This window comes from Carcharodon carcharias, chromosome 3 (assembly GCF_017639515.1).
Source record: "Carcharodon carcharias isolate sCarCar2 chromosome 3, sCarCar2.pri, whole genome shotgun sequence".
NCBI classification, from domain to species: domain Eukaryota; kingdom Metazoa; phylum Chordata; class Chondrichthyes; order Lamniformes; family Lamnidae; genus Carcharodon; species Carcharodon carcharias.
In genome coordinates this window covers 17,942,012-17,966,429 of record NC_054469.1, presented here as the reverse complement: position 1 = coordinate 17,966,429, position 24,418 = coordinate 17,942,012, and the positions used below count along the sequence as shown (strand labels likewise).

The 24,418-nt window shown below is 46.8% G+C and overlaps 1 protein-coding gene across 1 annotated transcript in view; it reads right to left on the bottom strand.

The window, feature by feature from the left end:
- Positions 1 to 12,483, bottom strand: part of zbtb47b (zinc finger and BTB domain containing 47b) — a 257,030-nt gene extending 244,547 nt beyond the window's left edge. The window contains exon 1 of the mRNA XM_041184092.1: positions 12,357 to 12,483. The gene's annotated coding sequence lies outside the window, so the exon portion shown is untranslated. The remainder of the gene's footprint in view (positions 1 to 12,356) is intronic.
- Positions 12,484 to 24,418: the final 11,935 nt, after the last annotated feature.

Genomic DNA, 24,418 nt, shown 5'->3' with positions numbered 1-24,418 from the left:
CCCACACTTCAGCCATCGATCCTATCGGAGGAAGATGCCGAACAGATGAGACAACGTAGTCACCTTCTGGGAGCGGAGGCAACTGGGCCTGCGAGGGACGCCTCTACCCGGGCAGCAGTTAAATAGAGGGTGAGGGTCGGGGCCTTCGCTCATCTTCTGGGAGTGGAAGGCTACCTCTATTCAGGCAGCGGGCTGACTTTGAGAAAAATAATTCAGGAGCGACGTCACAGGAAAACTAAGTTCATTGGTTGGTGAGAAGCTGCTGATGTGGAGTGAGTGTGTTTAAATAGCTTAAAACTAGAAAAACATATCATTTATAAAGAAGCAGCTACTTGAATTTCAGTAAGGAACACTAGCAATAGGGCAGAAAAGTTAAATCAAGTCAAAGTGAAATAAAGTAAAACAAAGTAAGCTAACTTTAGTGAAGTTAAGTTGCTAGTAATTTATTCTATTTTAAGTGTAATAAATAGTTTTTACAGTTACGGGAAGGCAGGTCAGCTTGGCCGAGTGGAGTGTACATCCTGCGGTACGTGTGAAGTCGTGGATGCACCATGTGACCCCGACCAACACATCTGTAGGAAGTGTCACCAGCTGCACAAGCTCGAGTTGCAGGTTTCGGAACTTGAACGGCGGAAGGAAGACAAAAAGGGAAAGGAGGTGGAATTGCGCTGATAATAAGGGATGGGATCAGTGCATTAGTAAGGGAGGTTCTCAGATCGCAAGGGCAATGTGTGGAATCTGTTTGGGTGGAGTTAAGAAACAGCAAAGGGCAGCAGACATTGGTTGGGGTTGTTTATAGGCCGCCAAACATTAATGGGAATGTGGGACATGGTATTAATCGGGAGATGAGAGAAGCATGTAACATGGGCAATACAGTAATCGTGGGTGACTTCAATCTGCGTATGGACCGGGTAAACCAATTGAGCACTAATGCTGCAGAAGACGAGTTTCAGGAGTGTGTTAGGGATGTTTTCTAGAGCAGTATGTTGAGGAGCTGACTAGAGCACAGGCTATTTTACACCTAGTGTGATGAAATGAAAAATAGCTAATGAATAATCTTGTTGTAAAAGAATCTTTAGGGATGATTGACCACAATATGATAAAAAATTTTACATTATGTTTGAAAGTGAGGTAGTTCACTTCGATGCAAGGGTGTTAAAAATTTAATAAGGGAAATTATGGGCAGCATCTTCCGGTTGGGGAACTGGGGGTGGGGCCCACTTGCCGACACGTAAAATGATGCGGGGCTACATCGGGCGTGCATCTCTGTCGTCACCCCATGTCATTGAGATTCTCAGTTCAGTGGGCACACAGCCGAATGGGCTGCGTACACGCCAAACTGTCAACAGCCTATTAAAGCCATTAAAAAACTAATTAAAGAGGGTCAGTGGACTCGTCTGTCCAACCTTAAGGTCGGCGGGCAGGCCGGGAGTCCAGGCGGGCGGGATGAGGTTTCACGAGGGTATCTAAATTTTTATGAAGTGTTTTAATAAGAGTTATGGACATGTCCCAGCTCACGTGACAGCATCTTATTTAAAGTTTTCAATCGGAGCCAATCTCCCCGAGGCAGCGCTTTGCCTCGGAGATCTGTGCACTCATTCGCGCAGGCGTGACAAGAGCACACTCCCGGCTGAGGGAATCCTCCCCACCCGCACATGGAGCGTATAGCGCTTCCTGGCGGATGTCACGCTTGGCGGGCCTTAATTGGTGCAACCACTTAAAATGGCGGCACGACCCGCACCCCCCCCCCCCACCTCACTGAGTGCAGCGCCAATCAGAAGGCTGTCCACCCATGTTCGCTCCTGCACTCCCCTCCAAAATGGGGAAGAAAATGTTGCTCTATGAAAGCATGAGGGACAAATTGGCTGAGGTGGATTGGGAAAATACATTAAAAGGTATGGCTGGCTGCACATTGGCAGTGGGTAGTCTTCAAAGAACTATTACATAGCTTACAGCACCTATACATTTCCTCAAGGGGCAAAAACCCCAAAAAATGTCAGTCAACTGTGGCTGACAAAGGAAGTTAATGATTGTATAAGATTAAAAGAAAAGGCTTATAAAGTTGCCAGAAGTAGCAGTGAACCTGAGGATTGGGAGGTTTTTAAAATACAGCAAAGGAAGACTAGGAAACAGGTAAAGAAAGGGAGAATAGGATATGAACCCAATCCAGCAAAAAACATAAAATGGACTGTAAAAGCTTCTCTAGGTACGTAAAAAGGAAGCACTTGGCTAAGACAAATGTGGGTCCATTACAGGCAGAGTCAGGGGAATTCATAATGGGGAATAGCAAATTGGCAGAGAAGCTAAATAATTATTTCTTTCCTCTGTCTTCACTGAGGAAGATACAAGACATTTCCCAGAATGAGAGATCCAAGGGACTCAGGGACAATGAGGAGTTGAAGGAAATTAGTATAAGTAAGAAGGTTGTGTTGGAGAAATTAATGGGACTGAAAGTTGATAAGTCCCCGGGACCTGAAATTCTGCATCCCAGAGTGTTGAAGGAGGTTGCTGTAGAGATAGTGGATGCATTGGTGATCATTTTCCAAAGTTCTATAGATTCTGGAATGGTTCCTGAAGATTGGAAGGTAGCAAATGTCACCCCGTTATTTAAGAAGGGAGGGAGAGAGAAAACAGGGAACTACAGACCTGTTAGCTTGACATTAGTAGTTGGGAAAATGCGAGAATCTATAATAAAGAGGGTGATAAATGGCTACTTGGATAATCATTATCTGAATGGGTATAGTCAGCATGGATCTGCGAATGGAAAATCATGTTTGACAAACTTGCTGGAGTTTCTTGAGGATGTTTATAACAAAATTGATAAAGGAGAGTCGATGGACATAGTATACTTGGATTTTCAGAAGACTTTGATAAAGTCCCCCACAGGAGGTTGATTAGCAAAATAAAAGCTCATGGGACAGGAGGCAGTATACTGGCATGGATTAAGGATTGGCTAACAAGCAGAAAATAAAGAGTAGGAATAAATGAGTCATTCTCGTGTTGGCAGGCAATGACTCGTGGGGTACCACAAGGATCAGTACTTGGGCACCAGCTGCTCACAATGTATATCAATGATTCAATGTGGGGACCAAATGTAATATTTCCAAGTTTGCAGATGATACAAAGGTGGGAATGTGTGTTGTGAGGAAGATGCAAAGTGGCTACAGGAGGATTTGGACAGACTTAGTGAGTAGGCAAGGACATGGAAGATGGAATATAATGTGGAAAAATGTGAGGAACCGATGTGCAGAGTATTTCCTAAATGGTAAGAGATTAGAAAGTGTAGATGTACAAAGGGACCTGGGAATCCTTATCCATAAGTCACTGAAAGCTAACATGCAGGTGCTGCGAGCAATTAGGAAGGATAATGGAATGTTAGCCTTTATCGCAAGAGGATTTGAGGACAGGAGTAGTGAAGTCTTGCTTCAATTGTATAGAAGCTTGGTTAGACCGCTCCTGGAGTACTGAGTGCAGTTTTGGTCCCCTTACCTCAGAAAGGAAATTATTGCCATAGAGGGAGCGCAACGAAGGTTTGCCAGACTTGTTCTCGAGATGGTGGCACTGTCCTATGAAGAGAGATTGGGGAAATTGGGCTTATATTCTCCAGGGTTTCGAAGAATGAGAGGTGATCTCATTGAAACCTACAAAATACTTAAAAGAATAAGCAGGGTAGATGCAGATAAGCTGTTTCCCTTGGTTGGGGAGTCTAAAACCAGGGGACACAATTTCAAAATAAGGGGAGAGCCACTTAGGTCCGAGATTAGGAGAAATTTCTTTACTCAGAGGGTTGTGAATCTTTGGAACTCTCTACCCCAGGGGGCTGTGGAAACTCAGTCATTGAGCATAATTAAGGTAGAGATTGATAGATTTCTGATTAACAGTAACGTAAAGAGTTATGGGGATAGTGTGGGTAATAGGCATTGAAGGGTTTAACCAGCCTTGGGCGTATTGAATGGCAGAGCAGGCTCGATGGGCCGAATGGCCTTCTCCTGTTCCTATGTTCCTAGTCCTCCAATGGGAGGTAATGGGCCATGGTTCAATGGGGAAAGTCACCCACTGAAGCGAGTTACTGAAATGAAGCTGGTTGTCACAGTCCCAGGAGTTCCAGAAGAGAACAGGGATTTTAAAAAAAAGTTTCCTGAAGTTAAATTGTGGAAAATCTCAAAATACCTGTGGGATTTTCACGTAATAAAATTCTCGCCAAATCCTAAAGCAGCGCAATGCAGAATTTAATTCCACTTTTAAGAAAGCTTTTCAGAATAGCTCATGTCCAACAATAAGTTCTACTTAAATAGCGCCTTTAATGAAACGAAACGAAATATTGTAAAAACTCTTCACAGGGGCATTATATAACAAAGAGTGATGAATGACACTGAGCCGCACAAGGGGATAGGAGGTTAGGTGATCAAAAACTTGGTCAAAGAGGTAGATTTTAACAAGAATCTCAAAGGATAAGAGTGAGGTAGAGAGAGGCGGGGAGGTGCAGAGAGGGTATCCCAGAGCCTGGGGCCTAAGCATCCGGAGTCCTGGCCGCCAGTGATGCAGCAATTATAATTAGGAATACACAATTAGCCAGAATTAGAGGAACGCAGATACCTAGGAGGGTTGTGGGTTTGGAGGAGATTACAGGGGTGGCGGGGATGGGAGGGGAGGGGTAAACACCATGAGCACACACAGACACTAGAAATGGTGTGTGGACAGGTGACATACGACCCGTTTAATGTTGGATGCCGTAAATGAGAGCTTTTCGGCGAAACAGAAGAGGAGATGGGCGAATTGTGTAGCTCTTCCAAAGAGCCAGGACAGGCAGGGTGGGCCGAATAGCCTCATTTTGTATTGTACCATTCTATAGCAGTCCGAGTACAGGTAGCGCGATCCAGCTTGCTGTTAGGCTAATGCTTTGCTCGCCACCCCCCCCCCGTCCCTTCTGCCCCACACTGAACGGCTACAGTCAGGGACAGTTTGTTTCTGATCGCACAGGCACACAAGACAGGCAAATTCACAGGAACAGCAAAGCTGCTTTCACAAGGAAAACAGGCACGTCATCAATTTTTACAACAAATCAAGAAAGGGCAGACCTCAGTAAACTAGAACAACAATTTTAAAAAGGCAAAGACAGCCACTTTTCCCAAATAGTGACAACAGAGATCATTGCTAAACAGTCAGCACTAGCAACATCAACCAGACAGACTAACTTGCAATTACTAATGCTTCGTTGCATCATCCAAACCTGGGGAACAATCACCAGCTTTGAGTCCAGCGACTGTTAAGTAGGCAAACGCATGATCAAATCTAATCAAAAGAGTAAATCGTTGGCACAGGAAACATAGACATACATCACAGGAGGAGGCCATTCTGCCCATTGTGCATGTGCCGGCTCTTTAACAAAAGTGACACAATCAGTCCCACTCCTCCGCTCTTTCCCCATAGACCTGCAAAAGGGTTCGTAAGCTGCTCAGCACCAAGAATAAGTGAGTAAAGGACTATCCAAACAACTAGGACTATCTGGAATACACCTGGCCCCTGCCCATCTAGAACACAACCAATTCAGGCCAGCGCCTAGCCCTGACTTCAAGTTGGATCATGTCCTGGTACTCAGATTACTTCGAATGAAACAGTAGAAAATGAGGTTATTCGGCCCATCATGTGTGAGCTGGCTTTTTGGAAGAGCTGTCCAATTAGCCCAAGTCCCCTGTTTATTCACCATGAAACTCTCATCTAAGAATCCAGGTTTACAGAAATTATAGATAATCTATACACAAGGGTTAAAGATATTGTGGATCACCTGTACACATAAGTCAGGTTTGTCCACGCCGGGGTTAAAGATATTGTAGATCACCTGTACACATACAAGTTAGGTTTGCACATGCTGTCTCTAGTGTCTGTGTTCATGGATATGAATTCTGACCAAACAGTGAAAGTCAAATCTCATTTCAAACCACAGGACAGGGCAGTTGGCTGATGGTCTCTTGGGTTTGGATTCAACAAAGCCCACAGCCATCCAGCCCCACCATGAGACATAGGGTCCAATTTTAACTCTGGGTTTCGAGCGAGTTTAAAACTTGCCCTTATTGTTACTGAAGCTGCTTTACTTTAGGACACTCAGGTCGAAACAGTGTAGTCTTGAAAAGGAGAAATGAATTTGAGAAGCATTATCTAATCAGGGCCTAGTTAGTTGTCAACATGATCTTTTCAGACTAGATGCTTTTTGCAGTCACCCAGAAGCAAAGAGTCTCCTATGGGAAGTTGTAAGATCAAAACATAATAGCAGTTCCCCTCCTACTCCACATTACACAATTAACCCATACAGGGATCTCAGACGGGGTACGTCAATAATTAAAGCACCATGATAGCACTGAGACAGAACAGTACATAATCTCAAAAACATTCTGATGTTACCAGCAATGCCAATACAATAGAGTTTTGTTGAATCATGGTTCAAGAAAGCGGCTCACCACCACCTTCTCAAGGGCAATTAGGGATGGGCAATAGATGCTGGCCTAACCAGCGAAGGCCACATCCCATAAATGAATTTTTAAAAAATACACTATTGTAGTCATTTGGTAGCACAGAGCTTGAGTATTGCTGAATGATGACATTTTGTTGAAACTTTTTGTCTTGCACTCATCAGGACAATTTCAAGAATACCAATGTCGGAGGAAGCAACAATTTTATATACAGTATGAGAAGATAGTGCTGATTGGTTGGCAAGTGGACTCTGATTGGTAGAAGCGTTGCCATGGAGAATGCACCAGTGAATGGAGATTGACAGTTAACTGCCAAGTAATGTTTCAAATTTAAACCAGCAGCTTGACTCTGATTGGTCAAGGCATTGCCTTTAGAAATGAACCAGTGAATGGCTATCACTTATTTTGTTTAGCTGAAACAAGCGTAATTTTCTTTCTGCCTGCAAAGAACAGGGCCCTGTGAATAAATATATGTCGCTTCTGGTACATGCAAATGTGTAACACTACGAGCCCAACTGACAGCCTTAAATTGGTTGTCAGCATAACTTTTAGCACACTGAGGGTTCTTTAGCAAATGCTGTCCAATCGCGGACTCACATCTAAAGTTGGACATTGTGTTTTGATTTTTGCAAGCATGGGCTGGTTGGGTACAGTATGTAGCTTGTCTGTTGCAAACAGCAGAAGGGACATTCTGTTTGATACAATCTGCCAGTCTATGGGACGTACAGCCTACATATCTGGCATCACGCTCGCACTGAAATTCATATACCACATTACTCATTTGTGTGATAGGCAAAAAGTCTTCTTAGCTTGACAGCAGCATCCTGTAAGTGGCAAATACCACTCATGTTGCTCCTGCATAGTAGCAGCGTAAAACAGCTAGCTTCACCTGTTGCTCAAATCTTTGAGATACCTTGCCCTTCCAGGGTAATCGGAGGTAGATTGGGCACTTTTCAGAGCCAAAGGTTACAGCCTTAAGCCCGTTCATGCATTTGCACGATATACAGCGAGAAATGATTGATCAGGGTAGCCATTATCCTGCAGGATGCCTTTGATGCCCCTATTTCAGCATCAAGCTTGTACGGTGAGCACATGGCTCGGGCCCTATTTACAATGTTGCCGATATGACCAATCTTACAGCGTGTGGAACTGTAAGAATCCCAACGCATATATTGACCAGTAGGCTTGCGGTACACAGAGGTAGAGAATCCCCCTGGCAGATTTCTCAACTAGTACAAAAAGGAAAAGGAGTTCATTTGATTCCATTTCAAAAGTGATTGAGTGTAGGATGGAGCCCATTAAGACATGCAAGGAAATTGTTACATGCTGCTACAGATTTAAATATAGAAAACATATCATCCACATATTGGAAATATGCAAGGAGGAGGAGGTTGGGTGTCAGTCCATCGAAGAGATGTCTCTTATGGAACCCAATAAAGATGCTTGCGAGTGCTGGGCCTGCAGGGGATCCCATGGCAACACCATCTATTTGGGTATACATGGTGTCATCAAAACTGAACTCAACTGTGTGAGCTGCCAAGTTCATAAGCTCAACGAATACTGATTCACGCAATAGTGATGGGTCTAGATCGCCATGATATAGTGCTGCAGTACAAGCATCTATGGCTTCCTTAAGTGACACATTGATGAATTGGCTAGTGATGCCAAATGAGCACCTGGACAAAGCATTGCTATTAATATGCAAGTCGTGGCCTTCGTAAATGTGAAAGAATCCTTCACTGTGTATCTGGAAAGCTTGTTCAAAACTGTTTGCAACAACTCACCCAGCCATTTGGTCAATTCATGCTGGTCATAAATATGATAGGGTGTAAAGGGCCATCAGCGAGCTGTGAGGACAAACCCTGTCCTATATATCATACAGCAGCTCATTGGGAGCAACCCCAACCCTAACCACTCCAACTTGGAAATATATCACCGTTCCTTCATTGTTGCTGGGTCAAAATCCTGGAACTGCCCCCCTAACAGCATGGTGGGTGTACCCACACCACATGGACTGCAGCAGTTCAAGAAGGCAGCTCACCGCCACCTTCAAGGGCAATTAGGGATGAGCAATAAATGCTGGCCCAGCCAGCGACGTCCACATCCTGTGAATGGGATTCCGTGATTGGACAACACTTGCTAACTATTCCTCAATGTGCTCAAAATTATGCTGACAACCAATTTAAGGCCATCAGTCAGGCTCATGGTGCACGTATTGGAAGCTACATATATTTTTTTTTTTACACAGGGCCCAGTTCTTTTCAGACAGAAAGAACATGCACACACATTGTGTGGTTCAGCTAAACAAAATAAGTGACTGCCATTTGCTGGCTTATGCCTCAGGACAATGCCTTAACCAGAGTCAAGCTGCCTGGTTTAAATTTCAAACAATGCTTGGCAGTTAACTGCCAGTCACCATTAACTGGTGCATTCTCTGCCAGAGTCCATTTGCCAACCAATCAACACTCTCTTCTCATACAGTATAAGTTGTTGTTTCCCCTGACATTGATGTTTTTGCGATTGCCCTGATGAGTGCAAGATGAAAAGCTTCAACAAAATGTCTTTCTTCAGCAATATACTACTGTGTTTAGGAATAATTTTTAAAAATATTGCTGCTCCCCTCCCTGACCCACCCCCACAGTAAATCATTCCAAACTGAAACTTGGAACAGAAGTCTGAAGCACATCCCCATTATTCGGGGGCTGCATCTCACCCCTACATTTTAAAATCAGTCACATACACTTCTCTGATATACTCGATAAGAAATTAAAACACGCACAACCTGCACTGAGTGAGTGCTGAAGAGATTTACCAGAATGGTTCCAGGGAAAGTGGGTTTTAGCTACAAGGTTAGGTTGGGAAGCTGGGACTATTCTCCTTGGAGCAAAGGAGATTGAGGCAGATTTGATTCAGGTGAACAAGATTATGACAGTTTTGGAAAAGGTAGACAAGAAAAGCTGTTTCCATTAGCCGATGGTACAATGACCAGGGTACATGGATTTAAAATTTTGGGCAAGAGATGGAATTACCATCACTGAATCCCCCTCTATCAACATCCAGGGGGTTACCATTGACCAGAAACTGAACTGGACTAGCCATATAAATACTGTGGCTACAAGAGCAGGTCAGAGGCTGGGAATCCTGTGACAAGGAACTCACCTCCTGACTCCCCAAAGCCTGTCCACTATCTACAAGGCACAAATACTCTCCACTTGCCTGGATGAGTGCAGCTCCAACAACACTTGAGAAATTCAACACCATTCAGGGCAAAGCAGCCCACTTGACCAGAATCTCATTTCCGCTTTAAACATTCACTCCCTCCACCACTGACGTGCAGTGACAGCAAGTGTGTACCATCTACAAGATGCACTGCAGCAACTCAACAAGGCTCCTTCAACAGCACCTTCCAAACCCATGACCACCACCATCCAGAAGGACAAGGGCAGCAGACATATGGGGACACCACCACCTGGAAGTTCCCCTCCAAGTCAATCACCAGCCTGACTTGGAAATATATCGCCGTCCCTTCACTGTCGCTGCGTCAAAATCCTGGAACTACCTCCCTAACAGCACATGGACTGCAGCGGTTCAAGAAGGCAGCTCAACACCACCTTCTCAAGGGCATCTAGGGATTGGCAATAAAAGCTGGCCCAGCCAGCGACACCCACATCCCGTGAAAGAATAATTTTAAAAATGCATGGATAATGTGAGGAAGACTTTTTTTGCTGCGTGTGGCAATGACCTGGAACACACTGCCAGAGGGTGGTGAACACGGAGTGATTTCAAAAGACAATTGGGTGGGCACTTGAGTGAAATAAACTTGCAGGACTACTATAGGGCAGATCATCAGGACTGACTGGATTGCTCTACAGAGAGCTGGCATGGACTCAATGGAGTGAATAGCCTCCTTCTGTGTCAGGGTGACTATGATTTATAATCCATGCTAATAGCTGAATAGTGAATTAACACCTATAAATGGTCAGCTGGTCACAGCCACAGTGGTGAGGGGCAGGGTGGGGGAAAGAGAAAGATTAATGTTACTGTAACACCCTGTACACCCTCAGGCAATGAGCCACTAAAGTGTGGTTGCTATATGAGGATATGCAGCAGTCAATTTTGCATTCAACAAAATCCTGCAAACAGCAATGACATGAAGGGGCCAGTTCAGCTGTTTTGGTGGACACTGGATTGGCATTACCAGTGTGCTGCATGGTCTCCAAGAGGGCAGACAAGGTATGGGTTTCACATCACATCAAAAGATGGCATCTCTGACAGTGCAGCACTCTCTCAGTGAAGCACTGGAGTGCCTCACCTAGATTATGTGGGCCCACACTGTGATTTAAGACCTCAGTGCACTAGCTAAACAGGCACACACACAAAGGGCAAGTTCCCACAGTCAGCCTCTAAGAGTGTGGGAATGGCAGGGAGGATATAAACCATGACTGATTTTTCTCCCCCCCGCACACACTCCCGTTCCCGTTCCCCCCCCCCCCCCCCCACCTCTTTCTAGCTCAGGAATCCACAGACAACATCCCCAACTATATAAAATCAAGCAGGATCTAAAGTCAGCATTGGCCCCCTCCCCCACCTCTGGTCCTGTCAGTTATTCCATGGGCACGATCTCCCATTCCTCTCCATTTATATCTCAGTGGGCGAGTGGACTGTCTGCTGTAACCATAAGACGTAGGAACAGAAGTAGGCCATTCAGCCCATCAAGTCTGCTCCACCATTCAATGAGATCATGGCTGATCTGATAATCCTTAACTCCACTTTCCTGCCTTTTCCCCTTAACCCTTGATCCCCTTACTGATTAAAAATCTGTCTATCTCAGCCTTGAATATACTTAACAACCCAGCCTCTACAGCCCTCTGCAGTAAAGAATTCCACAGATTGACTACCCTCTGAGAGAAGAAATGCCTCATCACTGTTTTAAATGGGCACCTTCTTACTCTGAGATTATGCCCTCTGGTCCTGGACTCTCCCACAAGGGGAAACAACCTCTCAGCATCTAACCTGTCAAGTCTCCAAAGAATCTCAGATGTTTCAATAAGGCCGCCTCTCATTCTTCTAAACTACTAACCTAGTGAACCTTCTCTGGACTGCCTCCAATGTCAGTGTATCTTTCCTTAGATAAGGGGACCAAAACTGTTCACAGTATTCTAGGTGTGGTCTGATTAGTGCCTTGTATAGTTTTAGCAAGACTTCCCTATTTTTATACTCCATTCCCCTTGAAATAAAGGCCAATGTTCCATTTGCCTTCCCTATTACCTGTTGAACTTGTATGTTAGCTTTTTGGGATTCATGCACGAGGACCCCCAAATCCCACTGTGCTGCAGCTTTCTGCAGTCTTTCTCCAATTGAGAGCCAGCATGTACACGATGGGCCAAATGGCCTCCTTCTGAACTGGAACGTGATTAAGAAATACAATTTAAATTCCTCGGGAGTAGATATCACATTCGTTCAGAAAAGGGGGGGGGGGGGGGGGGGGGGGGGGAATGATCATTGCAGTTCCAACAAACAGCCCAGGCACAGTGGCAAACTGCTTAAACACACACCCAACATCTGAAGCAATCTTACCACTGAGGGAGGGGCGGGAGGGACACGAACACAGGTAAGAGAAAAAAAAATCGACTCAGTTACTATCAGCACTAATAGTCTGAAGTGCATTACACCGGATAGAACCCGCCACCGGATAGAATTGCAAACTCTGCAATCAAATGGGAGTCAGCAAACTTTTTAAGTTTGAATAAAAGAGTTCGTAAATAATTTAACATTGCTTAAAGGAGAAATTCAAATGTATGCACAGACGAGTCGACCCCGAGAGCTTGAACGTGAACAGAAAGGAGGTTGGTGCGGGAGAGAGAGAGAGAGAGACTTCGTAAAACTTACCAAATATGGTTCTGGGGAGTGTAGTTAAAGCGACTCGTCTGCAATTCCCAAGAGTTCAGCCTTGTTCTGTAAATGCACCCAAAGGTTAAATCACAAGTGCGATCTTCGAGTTAAAATAAAAGTAACCATTTTTGAAAAAAAAAAACACAAGTTTTGTTTTGTGTGTGTTTTTTTCCCTCTCTCCCCCCTTTTTTTTTACCCCCACCACCACCCCAAGTGTAAACTTTGCACTTGGAAAAGTCTGGAGCACTTCCGCATTCTGAGCAAAAAAAAGGCTCGATGTCACTTTGTTGGAGGGCGGAGTAACTCTTAAAGACATCGCGTTCCCCCCCCCCCCCCCCCCCCGAATCACCGCTTCCCTATCCTGGCTTCTGTTTTAACCCGTAAATCACCAAAGGTGCCCTAACAATAGGAGGTGACAAAACAAGCAGCATTTAAAACAGAACAACTCCCCCTTCCCCAAACGCTGCAAGTGACAGCTGCAGATGACCAGCAAACAGGATAAGGCTGCTGCCTCCGTCTATCCTGAGTTAGGGGATTGTGTTAACTCAGGATGGGGAAGGGAAGGGCAGTGGCGGGTCTAAACTAAATATGGCTGCAACAAGATTATTGAGGGAGGTTGAAATGGAAAATAAAAGTGATCGAATCCGCGGAATCCGAACTGAAATGTAAAGTACTGAATGAGGGTCCAAACAGCTGCAATTAAGACAAGAAATTCAAAACTCTGGCTCAGTGACTGACGGTGCTGTTGGATGAGGAATGACCATTAAATCTGCCCGCCCGGGAACTCGAAGAGCAGGAGTTTCACATCCGGAGCCTGCTCCGCCATTCACTTAGATCATAGCTGAGCTGAGCAGAGCTGAACGTGCCTCTGCCTGCACTTTGCCCAGTTATTCTCCTTCCAGGCTTCAGTCCTTCTTTGCGAATGGTGGTTACCTGCAATTTAAACAAGGCAATGGAATCCGCCACAAAGACTCCTTGTACCAAATCAGTCTATTCTGTAACATCACCCCCCCCCCAGCCCCCCGTTTTACAGCCCATGTTACTGTACCCAGTCTTATTGTACTCAGACAGTGTCCGTGTTACTGTACCCAGTCTTACTGTATCCAGGCAGTGTCCATGTTACTGTACCCAGTCTTACTGTATCCAGGCAGTGTCCATGTTACTGTACCGTGTTACTGTACCCAAGCAATGTGTGACTGTACACAGTCTTACTGTACCCAAGCACTGTGTTACTGTCCAGTCTTACTGTACCCAGGCAGTGTCTGTGTTACTGTGCCCAGTCTCACTGTACCCAGGCAGTGTCTGTGTTACTGTGCCCAGTCATACTGTACCCAAACAGTGTCAGTATTATTGTACCCAGTATTGCTGTACTCAAGCACTGTTACTGTACCCAGTCTCACTGTACCCAGGCAGTGTCCGTGTTACTGTACCCAGAGTGTCTGTTTCTGTACCCAGTCTTACTGTACCCAGGTAGTGTCTGTGTTACTGTACCGTGTTACTGTACCCAGGCAATGTCTTTTACTATACCCAGTCTTACTGTACCCAGGCAGTGTCTGTACGGTTTTACTATACTCAGTATCCATGTTACTGTACCCAGACAGTATCTGTGTTACTGTACCCCATCTTACTGTACCCAGGCAGTGTGTGCGTTACTGTATCCAGTCTCACTGTACCCAGACAGTATCTGTGTTACTGTACCCAGTGTCTGTGTTACTATACCCAGTGTCTGTGTTACTATACCCAGTGTCCGTGTCACTGTACCCCGACAGTGCCTATTACTGTACCCAGTGTTACTCTACCCAGTACCCAGTTGGTGACTGTGCTTCTGTACCAAGTACCAGTCAATGTCCGTGCTACTATACCCAGAGGGAGATGGTGACATAGTGGTAATGTCATTGGTAATCCAGAGACCCAGCATAATGCTCTGGGGATCTGCGTTCAATTCCCACCACGGAGATGGTGGAATTTTGAATTTGACAGAAATCTGGAATTAAAAGGATAGTGATTGTCATAAAAAGCCATCTGGTTCACTTTAGCCATCCTTACCTGGTCTGCTGAACACAACTTACTGGAGAAAGCAGAGTGTACCTAACACAGAGGGCGCAGAACGTACTCTGTGGGACTTCAATGTCCATCGCCAAGAGCGGCTCAGTAGCAACACCACTGACCGAGCTGGCTGATTCCTAAAGGACTTGGCTGCTAGACTGGGTATGGGCAGCTGGTGAGGGAACCAAGAGGAGAAAAACATACTTGACCTCATCCTCACCAACCTGCCTGCCGCAGATGCATCTGTCTATGATAGTGTCAGTAGGAGTGACCACTGCACAGTTGTTGTGGAGGCAAAGTCCCACCTTCACATTGAGGATACCGTGCACCATGTTGTGTGGCACTATCACTGTGTTAAATGGGATAAATTTCGGACAGATTTAGCAACTCAAGGCTGGGCATCCATGAGGTGCTGTGGGCCATCAGCAGCAGCAGAATTGTAGTCGAACACAATCTGTAACCTCATGGCTCGGTATATCCCCCACTCTACCATTACCATCAAGCCGGAGGATCAACCCTGGTTCAATGAAGAGTGCAGGAGGGCATGCCAGGAGCAGCACCAGGCATACCTAAAAATGTGGTGTCAATCTGGTGAAGCAACAACACAGGACTACTTGGGTGTCAAAGAGCTTAAGCAGCAAGTGATAGACAGAGCTAAGCGATCCCACAACCAACGGATCAGATCTAAGTTCTGCATTTCTGCCACATCCAGATGTGAATGTTGGTGTGCAATTAAACAACTCACTGGAGGAGGAGATTCCACAATATCCCCATCCTCAATGATGGAGGAGCCCAGCACATCAGCGCAAAAGATAAGGCTGAAGCATTTGCTACAATCTTCAGCCAGAAGTGCTGAGTGGATGATCCATCTTGGCCTCCTCCAGCATCACAGATGCCAGTCCACGTAATATCAAGAAATGATTTAAGGTACTGGATCTTGCAAAGTCTATGGGGCCTGACAATATTCCGGCAATAGTAGTAAAGACATGTGCTCCAGAACTTGCTGCGCCCCTAACCAAGCTGTTCCAGTACAGCTACAACACTGGTATCTACCCAGCTATGTGGAAAATTGCCCAGGTATGTCCTGTACATAAAAAGCAGGACAAATCCAACCCAGCCAATTACTGCCCCATCAGTATACTCGATCGTTCCCTCCGGGACACACTGGTCCACTCCTCCATCACCCCCTACACCTCAACCCCCTCCCATGGCACCTTCCCATGCAACCGCATAAGGTGCAACACCTGCCCCTTTACTTCCCCTCTCCCCACTTTCCAAGGGCCCAAACACTCCTTTCAAGTGAAGCAGCATTTCACTTGCTCTTCCCTCAATTTAGTCATTTAGTCTACTGCATTCGTTGCTCCCAATGCGGTCTCCTCTACATTGGAGAAACCAAACGCAGACTAGGTGACCGCTTTGCAGAACACCTTCGGTCTCTCCGCAAGCATTACCCACACCTCCCTGTCACTTGCCATTTCAACACTCCACCCTGCTCTCATGCCCACATATCTGTCCTTGGCTGTTCCAGTGAAGCTCAAGGCAAACTGGAGGAACAGCACCTCACCTTCCGACTAGGCACTTTACAGCCTTCTGGACTGAATATTGAGTTCAACAATTTTAGATCATGAACTCTCTCCTCCATCCCCACCCCCTTTCCGATTTCCCCCTCCCCCTCCACTTTTTTTTCCAATAATTTATATAGATTTTTCTTTTCTCACCTATTTCCATTATTTTTAAATGTATTTCCATCCATTGTTTTATCTCTACCTTTTAGCCGTTTTTGATACCTTCACCCCACCCCAACCCCTGTACCTTGCTTGTCCTGCTCTCTACCCTTAATTAGCACATTCCTTAGATAATATCACCACCTTCAACACCTCTTTGTCCTTTTGATTGTGACATCTTTTGATTATCTCCACCTATCAATGGCCCTCTATCCAGCTCTATTTGTCCCACCACCCCCCCTTAAACCAGCTTATATTTCACCTCTCTTCTATTTTTATTTAGTTCTGTTGAAGAATCATTCAGACTCGAAACATTAACTATGTTCCTCTCCGCCGATGCTGCCAGACCTGCTGAGTTTTTCCAGGTATTTTTGTTTTTGTTTTAGTCTACTCTCCATCATCAGTAAAGTAATGGAAGGGGTCATCTACACTGCTATTAAGTCGCAGTTGCGGAGCAATAATCAGCTCACTGATGCCCAGTTTGGGTTCCGCCAGGGTCACTCAGCTCCTGCTCTCATTACAGCCTTCGTTCAAACATGGACAAAAGAGCTGAACTCCCGAGGTGAGGTGAGAGTGACTGCCCTTGACATCAAGGCAGCACTTGACCGAGTGTGGCATCAAGGAGCCCTAGCAAAACTGGAGTCAATGGGAATCAGGGGGAAAATATCCACTGGTTGGAGTCATACCTAGCACTAAGAAAGTGGTTGTGGTTTTTGGAGATCAGTCATCTCAGCTCATCACTGCAGTTGTTCCTCAGGATAGTGTCCTCAGCCCAACCATCTTCAGCGGCTTCATCAAGAAGTGGGGATGTTCGCTGATGACTGCACAATGTTCAGCACCATTCGCAACTCCTCAGATACTGTAGCAGTCCATGTCCAAATGCAGCAAGACCTGGACAATATCTAGGCTTGGGCTGACAAGTGACAAGTAACATTCACGCCCCACAAGTGTCAGGTATTGACCACCTCCAACAAGAGAGAATATTACCATCGCACCTTCATACTCAATGGCATTAACATTGCTGAATACCCCACTATCACAACCTGGGGGTTACCATTGACCAGAAACCGAATTGGACTAGCCATATAAATAATGTGGCAACAAAAGCAGGTCAGAGGCTAGGAGTCCTGCGGCAAGTAACTCACCCCCTGACTCCCCAAAGCCTGTCCACCATCTAAAAGGCACAAGTCAGGAGTGTGATGGAATACTTCCCACTTGCCTGGATGAGCGCATCTCCCACAACACCCAAGAAGCTTGACACCATCCAGGACAAAGCAGCCCACTTGATTGGTACCGCATCCACAAACATTCACTCCCTCCACCATCAACACGCAGTAGCAGCAGTGTGTACCATCTACAAGATGCACTGCAGGAATTCACCAAGGCTCCTTAGACAGCACCTTCCAAACCCACAACCGCTACCATCTAGAAGGACAAGGGCAGCAGATAGATGGGAACACCACCACCTGGAAGTTCCCCTCCAAGTCGCTCACCACCCTAACTTGGAAATATATCACCGTTCCTTCACTGTCGCTGGGTCAAAATCCTGGAACTCCCTCCCTAACAGCACTGTGGGTGTACCTACACCACATGGACTGCAGCGGTTCAAGAAGGTAGATCACCCCCACCACCTTCTCAAGGGCAGTTAGGGATGGGCAATAAGTGCTGGCCCAGCCAAGGAGAGGTTCGAATCCGATCTCGATGGCCTCCTTGCTTCCATCCCCAGGAACAATGAGGTCATGCTCCTGGGTGACTCTAATGCCTGAACCGAAACGTGACCATGAAATCTGGAGTGGGACTATTTGCAAGAATGGCGTGGGGAAGGCCATTGCCAACGGCGTCTCACTCTTGACCAAATATGCCCACTACGGTCTGATTGTGACGAACACAGTCTCCCACCAGAAGAACCAGCCCACGACCACAAGGAGGCACTGGAGGTCGGGGCACTGGCACCTCCTGGGTTACATCATTGTCCGAGGCAGAGACCTGAGGGATGTGCTTGTCACGAGGGCCATGAAAGGTTCTGAATATTGCTGGATGGACCATTGACTCGTGCTCTCGGTAATGAACATCTGCCTAGCGCCAAGACGCCAGAGGAATCAAAAGGCCTCCCGGGGAAAGCCGAATGTTGCAGCATTGAAGGGCCCTGGACTGCGGGAAGAGCTCCAGGCCCAGTTGCAGAGTGCACCGGAGAGATTGTGCCCAGCATTGTTGCCATTTCCATCTGGGCAAAGTGGGAGCAACTCAGGTCCACTGTCCTAGACACCTGCGCACAGACTATGGTGCACTGTGATGGAGCTAGGACTGGTTTGATGCCAATGACACTGTGATCCACAATCTCCTTGGGCGGAAGCGAACAGCCTTCATCGCCTGGCAAAGTTGCCTACGTACCCAGCGAATGACAGCAGTCTACCACCAACTGAAGTCTGAGGTCCAGCACCACATTAAAGACATAATGGAGAATAATTGGTGGGCGGAGAAGGCGCATGAGATTCAGGCCTACACCCGACCAGCACGACATGTGGAATTTCTTCCAGGCCACCAAGACAATCTGTGGACGCCGCTTGACAGGACAAAACCCTCTCCGATCACAGGATGGCTCCCGGCTCCTCAAGGACAACAACACCATCCATCAGCATTGGGGGGAGCACTTCAAACTTCTCCTCAATCAGGACTTCACTGTATTGGAGGAGATCCTCCAAGCCATCCCACAACACCCTTCCCTCAACGATCTGCCAGCCATCGATGAGTGTAAGCTGGTCATCCAACAGATGAAAACCAACAAGGCTTGTGGGCCAGGCGGTATGCCTCGCCCACAGAGGACTACCATGCCGGCAGCCATCAGCTCATGTCACGACTCCACCAGTTCATCCTCTGCCTCTGGAATGAAGAGGACATTGCCCTGGATTGCAAGAACGTGACCATCATTACTGTCCACAAGGAGGGGGACAAATCTGATAGAGAAAACTACAGGGGGATTTCCCTCCTGTCCATCGCGGGTAAGATCCTGACCGCATCCACCTGAACCGCCCTCGTCCGGTCACTGAAGAGATCCTCCCAGAAACTCAGTGTGGATCCCGAACGTCCCGGGGTACTGCGGACATGGTCTTCGTGGCTAGGCAGATCCAGGAACAATGTCGGGAGCAAAATCAAGAATTGTTCCTCGCCTTCATCGAGCTGACCAAGTTGTTTGATTCTTAAATCGTGAAGCTCTATGGATCGTCTTCCAGCGCTTTGGTCGCCTGTTGAAGTTTTTCACCATCCTGGGGCTCCTGAATGACAACATGGCCGCCGCCGTCCTGAGTGGAGGATCTGAAACTGACACCTTTCACATCCAGACCAGGGTCAAATAAGATTGTGTGATCGCCCCCACCATGTTCACCATTTACCAGACTGTCATCGTCCACCTCATCCAAGATGAGCTACCACCTGGTGTCAGCATTCAGTATCGTCTGGATAGGAAGCTCTTCAACCTTGGTCGCTTCCGGGCAAAAACAAATCTCAGCATCATGGACATCCACGACCTTCAGTTTGCAGATGACTGCTGCGTGATGGCTCACCTTGTACAGGACATGCAAAGGACACTTGACCTCTTCAACACCTTGTATAAGAAGCTGGGCCTGTTCTTAAGCATCGGCAAGATGAAGGTCATTCATCAACCTTCTCCGGGCCAGTCGAGCATCCCCCACGCATCCGCATACATGGGGTGGCTCTGGAGTATGTGCAGCTCTTCCTTTATCTCGACAGCCATCTCTCCCAAGAGAAAGAATCCAACACAAAGTCAACTGTGCTAGCGCTGCTGCCTTCAAGCTGCGCCAACGTGTCTTTGACAACAGAGGCCTTTGCAAGTCAACAAAGGCTCTGGTTTATAAGGCTGTTGTGTTGACCATCCTCCTCTTCTGCAGTGAAACATGGACTGCCTACCGACACCACATTAAGATCCTTGACAGCTTCCATCAGTGCCGAATCCCGGGGATGAAATGGGAGGACCACCGGACTAATGCAAGCATCCTCAATGAAGCTGTGTCTACCAGCATTGAAGCATAGCTCCTGCGGAACCAGCTCCAATGGATGGGCCATCGCGTCCGGATGCCTGAGAAACGCCTCCCTCGGCAAGTTCTCTTCTCACAGTTCTCTGTTGGCCAACACTCAAAGGACGGCCAAAGGAAAAGGTATAAGGATACACTCAAGGTCGCCCTAAAGCACGGAGGCATTTACACCACTGACTGGGAGGAGAATGCTGCCGATCGCTCAGCGTGGCACCACCGGTCCATCAAGGCGCAAGCCACTTGGAGGCTCAGTGACTCGACAGCGAGGCTGAATGGCTGCGGGAGAGGAAGGAGAAGTGAGCCAGTCCGGAGCTGCGATTTCCGCTTCCCTGAGCAGCAAAGTGCCCACTACGGAAGAACGTGTAGATCTGGAGTTGGGCCCTTCAGTCATCTCAAGCCTGATGGACGTCATCCTCGATTCTGAGGGACTGCCAATGACCCTGTCCAACCATGTGATTACTGTTAGGGGGCCTGTGAACCACTCCCACAGGCAACTTCTTGCCTTTATCATTCCTCATCTCTACCCAAACTGCTTATACATCCTGGATTCCTGTATGTAGGCCATCCCTCTCTATTGTGTTGACGTCATCTTTAATTAACAGAGCCACCCCTCCACCTTTTGCTAACTTCCTATCCTTCCTAAAAGTCTCATACCCTTCAATGTTCAGGCCCCAATCTATCCCATCCTGTAGCCATGTTTCTGTAATGGCTTTTAGATCACACTTACTTATCTCTATCAGTTCACCTGTTTTGTTTCGAATACTATGCACATTCAGATTCGGAGCCTTAAGTTTTGTCTTTTTATTATTTTTGTGACCCCTAGCCTTATCTGTTGGCTTACTCTTAGACTTGTACTCACTGTCCCTCCCTGTCATAATCTGATTATCATTTCCCACATTAAAACCTTCCTCTCTTACCCGGTCACTACTCTTTGATATACCACATCTAGCAATAGCGAAGTATGAGGCTGAATGAAACTTGTGAATCTTTGTAGATGAGACGTGCTCAATTCGTGTTGAGTAACAAACAAAAAAGTCAATAAAAGTTAACAGCCAAGACACTAGAGTACAAGCTAAGGGAGGTCCTGATCAAGTTATATAATGTTCTGGTCGGGCTGCACCTTGATATCAGGCCCACGCTCTGGAGACAGTACAGGAATAATTTTTTTTATTCTTTCACAGGACACAAGCATCGCTGACTGGGCCAGCATTTATTGCCCATTCCTAACTGCCCTTGAGGAGGAGGTGGTGAGCTGCCTTCTTGAACCGCTGCAGCCCATGTGGTGTAGGTACACCCATAGTGCTGTTAGGGAGGGAGTTCCAGGATTTTGACCCAGCGACAGTGGAGGAACGGCGATATATTTCCAAGTCAGGGTGGCTGCAGATATGGAAGTTATGGGGCTATCACTAGTGTCAGGGAGTCCCTTGAGTTTTGAGGGATTTACAGAATTCTGTCCAACTGTCTGTACTGTTGTTTATGTTCCACACGAGTTCCCTCACACCCTTACTTCAACACACCCCAAAGTATCCTGTTCCTTTCTCTCATGTATATATTTCCCCTTGTGCTCTTCACCTCAGCCACTCCATTTGGCAGCATGTTCCACATTGTAACCTCTCTCTCTGTAAAATAGTATCTCATGAAATCCCCGTCAGATTTTTAAGTGACTATCTTGTATTTATGATCCCTAGTTTTGGACTCTCCTGACAAGTGGAAACATCTTCTCTTCCTCTAGTCTCGACTACTCCAACCCATTCCTGGCTGTCCTCCCAGATTCTACCCACTGTAAACTTAAGGCCATCCAAAACTCTGTGGCCCATGTCCTGACTCACACCCCTATCACCCCTGTGCTTGCTGACCTGCAGTGGCTCCTGCTCAGGAAACATCTCGATCTTAAAATTCTCATCCTTCCTTTCAAATCCCTCCATGGCCTTGCCCCTCCCTAACTCTGTAATCTGCCCCAGCCCCACAATCCTCTAATTCTGGCCTCTTAACATATGAGGAACATTTGAGGACTCTGGGTCTATACTCGATGGAGTTTAGAAGGATGAGGAGGGGATCTGATTGAAACTTACAGGATACTGAAAGGCCTGGATAGAGTGGACGTGGGGAAGATGTTTCCATTAGTAGGAGAGACTAGGACCCGAGGTCACAGCCTCAGAGTAAAGGGAAGACCTTTTAGAACAGAGATGAGGAGAAACTTCTTTAGCCAGAGAGTGGTGAATCTATGGAATTCATTGCCACAGAAGGCTGTGGAGGCCAGGTCATTGAGTGTATTTAAGACCGAGATAGATAGGTTCTTGATTGGTAAGGGGTTCAAAGGTTACGGGGAGAAGGCGGGAGAATGAGGTTGAGAAACTTATCAGCCATGATTGAATGGCGGAGCAGACTCGATGGGCCGAATGGCCTAATTTCTGCTCCTATGTCTTATTATTAACTTATTATTGAGCACCTCCAATTTTTAATCACACCACCTTCGGTAGCCTGGGCTCCAAGATCTGGAATTCCCTCTCTAAACCTCCCCAGTGTTCTCCCTCACTTTCCTCCTTTAAGACAGACATTAAAACCTTTCTTTAAAAAAAAACTTTTGGGCACCTGACCAAGTATTTCCTTATGTAGCTCGGTGTCATATTGTATAATTGTCCTGCGAAGAACTTTGGAGAGTTTTATTGCACTGAAGGTGCTACATAAATGCAAGTTGTTGTTGGTCTATCCTATCAAACCCTTCCGTAATTCTTGAAGGCCTCCATTATGTCAGCCCTCATCCTTTCCTGATAGTCATAACCGTTCAGTTTGGTATCATCCCTGTAAAGCTTTTTTGCACCTAAGATCATAGGAAACAGGAGCAGAGTCAGCCATTCAGCCCACCAAGCCTTCTCCACTATTCAATAATATTGTGGTTGTACTGATTGTGACCTGAACCCCACTTTTCCGGTCTGTCCCTTTGACTTCCCATCTGGTGCACTAATGTCCTTTAGTGAAGGAAATCTGCCATCCTTACCTGGTCTGGTCTAATGTGACTCTGGACCCACAGCAATGTGGTTGACTCTTAACTGCCAAGTTACTAGTCAAGCAACAGCCTGACATGGTCATCCTCAAAGAATAATATCTGACAGATAATGTCCCAGACATCAGCATCGCCATCCCTGGGTATGTCCTGTCCCACCGGCAGGACAGACCCAGCAGAGGTGCTGGCACAGTGGTATACAGTCAGGAGGGAGTTGTCCTGGGAGTCCTCAACATCGACTCTGGACCCCACGGAGTCTCATGGCATCAGGTCAAACATGGGCAAGGAAACCTCCTGCTGATGACCACGTACCACCCTCCCTCAGTGCTCCTCCAGGTTGAACGCCACTTGGAGGAAGCACCAAGGGTGGCAAGGGCACAGAATGTACTCTGGGTGGGGGACTTCAACATCCATCACCAAGAGTGGCTCGGTAGCACCGCTACTGACCGAGCTGGCTGAGTCCTAAAGGACATAGCTTCTAGACTGGGTCTGAGGTAGGTGGTGAGGGAACCAACAAGAGGGAAAAACACACTTGACCTCATCCTCACCAACCTGCCTGCCACAGATGCATCTGTCCATGACAGTATCGGTAGGAGTGACCACCGCACAGTCATTGTGGAGATGAAGTCCCACCTTCACATTGAGGATACCCTCCATTGTGTTGTGTGGCACCACCACCGTGCTAAATGGGATAGATTTCAAACAGATCTAGCAACTCAAGACCAGGCATACATGAGGTGCTGTGGGCCATCAGCAGCAGCAGAATTGTACTCAAACACAATATGTAACCTCATGGCCCGGCATATCCCCCACTCTACCATTACCATCAAGCCAGGGGATCAACCCTGGTTCAATGCAGAGTGCAGGAGGGCATGCCAGGAGCAGCACCAGGCATACCTAAAAATGAAGTGTCAACCTGGTGAAGCTATAACACAGGACTACTTGTATGCCAAACAGCATAAGCAGCAAGTGATAGATAGGACTAAGCGATCCCACGACCAACGGATCAGATCTAAGCTCTGCAGTTCTGCCACATCCAATCGTGAATGGTGGTGGACAATTAAACAACTCACTGGAGGAGGTGGTTCCACAATATCCCCAGCCTCAATGATGGAGGAGCCCAGCACATCAGTGCGAAAGATAAGGCTAAAGCATTTGCTACAATCTTCAGCCAGAAGTGTCAAGTGGATGATCCATCTCGGCCTCCTCCGGAGGTCCCCAGCATCACAGGTGCCA